The sequence below is a fragment of the Galeopterus variegatus genome, unplaced genomic scaffold, assembly GCF_000696425.1.
Source record: "Galeopterus variegatus unplaced genomic scaffold, G_variegatus-3.0.2 Scaffold1462, whole genome shotgun sequence".
Taxonomy (NCBI): Eukaryota; Metazoa; Chordata; class Mammalia; order Dermoptera; family Cynocephalidae; genus Galeopterus; species Galeopterus variegatus.
The window spans coordinates 30033-33121 of NW_007727573.1; the positions used below are offsets into that span (position 1 = coordinate 30033).

General features: G+C 46.8%; 1 protein-coding gene across 1 annotated transcript in view; it reads left to right on the plus strand.

Annotated features, from left to right (window-relative positions):
- Window positions 1–2103: 2103 nt before the first annotated feature.
- The window catches only part of ADAT1 (adenosine deaminase, tRNA-specific 1), a 29456-nt gene continuing 28470 nt past the window's right edge, over window positions 2104–3089 (plus strand). Inside the window, exons 1-2 of the mRNA XM_008577212.1 lie at window positions 2104–2162; window positions 2760–2802. The gene's annotated coding sequence lies outside the window, so the exon portion shown is untranslated. The remainder of the gene's footprint in view (window positions 2163–2759; window positions 2803–3089) is intronic.

Consider the following 3089-nt stretch of genomic DNA (forward strand, 5'->3'; position numbering starts at 1 on the left):
GTGTCTGGCAACGGATCGCAACCCTCAGTGTCGCGCCCATACCGGACCGGGACCGGCAACGGGATCGCAACCCTCAGTGTTGCACCCGCACCTCGCTCAGCCAGTGAGCGGGAACCGGTCTGTATGTGGGATCCGAACCCTCGGCGGGAGCGCTGCCGCGCTCCCAAGCGGCGCACTGTAGCAGTGCACCACTGGGCCAGCCCTTTACCGGTCATCTTTAAAAAAAAAAAAAAAAATTAGCCTGGCTGCTCTGTGAAAAATGAATTGGAGTTAGACAAAAGGAGAAAGTTCAGAGGTTAGTGTAGCAATTCAGGAGGGAAAGAAAAGTGACTTGGACTAGGGTATTGCCATGGAAGTGGAGAGAAGTGGGTGAGGTTTTCAAAAAATAGGAAATAAGGTCAATGGGACTTGGTAATGGATTGTATTTTGGGGGTTAGAAGAAGGGAAATTACAAGGAGGATGACTCACTTTTTAGACTACTAGATCGATAGTAATCCAATCCCTGAGAGAAAGATCACTGGCAGAGGGTCTCCCTTCAACCCCCCAGATCGGTGTTTCTTTAAAGACAGAAGAGGTGGTCATTTGCACATTAAAGATGGTGGAGAAAAATGAGGAACAGGGTCTTTTAGCTTGAAGAAGGGCTGCGGCCCTTTTCCTTTGAACTAGAGAGGATGGAGTCAAGTAAGTTGCACTCTATGTCCTCTAACCTTTGAGGGGTAACAAGAAAAGTGAATTATCTCATCTTTAGCAATTGAGGTATGTAATTGTGGGATGGTAAAGGCTCCTGAACTATCCACATAGCTCTACTACCTATTCCTGGCAATCTGAAGGATTTAGACCCACACTGTCCACTGCAGAAGCCACTGGCCACAGTAGCTATTGAGCATTTGAAATGTGGCTGGTCCAAATGGAGATGTATTATAAGTATAAAATACACACCATATTCTTAAACTTAGTATGTAAAATCGTGTAAAATATCTCAATATTTTTTAAAATACAGATTACATGTAGGAATGATTTTATTTGGGATATACTGGGTTAAATATGTAATCAAAATTGATTTCATCTATTTCTTTTGATGCTTTTTTATTTTATTTTATTTTATTTTTTGGTGGCTGGCCAGTACAGGGATGGAACCCTGGACTTTGGTGTTATGAGCACCACAGTCTAACCAACTGAGCTAACCCACCAGCCCTCTTTTAACTTTTTAATGTGGCCACTAGAAAATTTTAAATTGCATGTATGGCTCGAATTTTATTTCTGTTGGATAGCACTGTATTAGAAGTTCGGAATATTGTTCCAAGATATATCATTCTGATTGAAACCGTATCTAATCCAGGAGGCTGTCTCACACCTGATGGAGTTTGGATGTGTTGTCCCCTCCAAAATTCATGTGGAAATTTTTTTTTTTTTTTTTAGCATAGTTTAGGATAGCATTTTATTTTTTTTAATTTTTTTATTTTTTCCTAATTTTATTTTGTCAATATACAATGAGGTTGATTATTGTGGCCCATTACCGAAACCCCCCTCCCTCACGTGTAAATTTGATCTCCAATGTGGCAGTGTTGGAAACTGATCAAGTCATGAGGGTGGATCCCTCATGAATGGATTAATGCTCTCCCTGGGGGAGAGGGGGTAATGCGTGAGTTCTCGCTCTATTAGTTCCCGCAAGAGCTTGTTGTTTACAGGACCCTGGCACCTCCACTGTCTCTCTCTTGCTTTCTCTCGCCATGTGATCTGTTTGTACCCACTGGCTGCCTGCCACTTTCCGCCACTAGTAGAAGCAGCCTGAGGCCCATGCCCGATGCAGCTGTCCCAGAATCGTAAGCCAAATAAACCTCTCTTCTTTATAAATTACCCAGTTTCAGGTAGTTCTGTTATAGCAACACAAAACGGACTAAAACACCTTCCTAAGCACAAGGCCCCAAGCTCCAGCACTCCAAGCGCAGGTTCTGGAGCTTTGGCTCTGCCCCCATACCCCAGGACTACAAGGGCCAGCATGCATTGCGCGCATCTGGAGGCGGGACCTGGAAGGAGTAGTCACTTTGTGATGTCACGTCCGCCAGGCAGCACGGGTTCGATTGGTGCACTCCGAGTCGTGGAGGTGGGAGGGGAACGTCCGCTAGGTGTTGTGGTCCCGGGGCCGGGAGCACCTGGGTTAGGTACCTTTGGTCTGACTTTACCTACCCCCTTTTGAAATGGGCAGAGGTGGGGAGGACCGTCCTTTACCGGGCTCATGTCACGTGGGAAAGTACCGGCCCACGCCTGGAAATGTCAGCAGCCTCGCGTGAAGCACTCTTGCTGCGGGCAAGCCTGGCGTGTGGCCTCGCAGCCGCATGCCGCTCGACCCAGTGAGTCAGGCGCTCACCTTGTCCCTACTTGCTGGTCAGTGCCTTGCGTAGCGTCTCCTGCCGGTAACTGGCGGAGTCGGGGCTGCAGCCCGGGCCTCTAGAGCGGCACTAGAGAAGGGGCTCTTCTTCGGGGGTGTCTGGGAGGGGGCCTAAGGAAGGTAGGCTTCTTCTCCGAGTACCGACCGCTAAAGCCTCTTCTCCCCTGGCAGGCAACTCGCTCTGACTTTTCTTTGAAAAGGATGTGGATTCTTCAGCTTGTTGCAGCTGTGACAAAATGCGGTCTTGTGGGCAGAGCAGTTCCTGTTTAATTGAGCTATTGTTTCATATGAAGAAGTTATTTAAGATCTAGAGGGGGTGTAGGCTTGAATTATAATGGAACTAATATATCAAAATGTTTACTCATTTCAGCGACTGCGCATGCCCATTCGGACTCAACTACCTGAATAAGGAGGTGATGTTCTGTACCTCTGGTTTAATTTCAGGCTGATAGCGGGGTATCTGCCTTCATGAAATATACTGCCTTGTGCCTCCCTAGACATAAGAGGAGAGTCCCTTCCAAAGGAAGATTCTAGGATAGTCCATGCTTTTCTTTATTCCAAGAGATGTAAGACTTCTGCTTGCTCTCACAATTTGTCGGCTCCTGCCAGAGTTTTGTTTTAAATCACTATGGTCTAATTTACTATTACCATTTGTGATAACAGGCTTGCACACTGTAGTGCGGTGGGGGGGGGGGGGGGG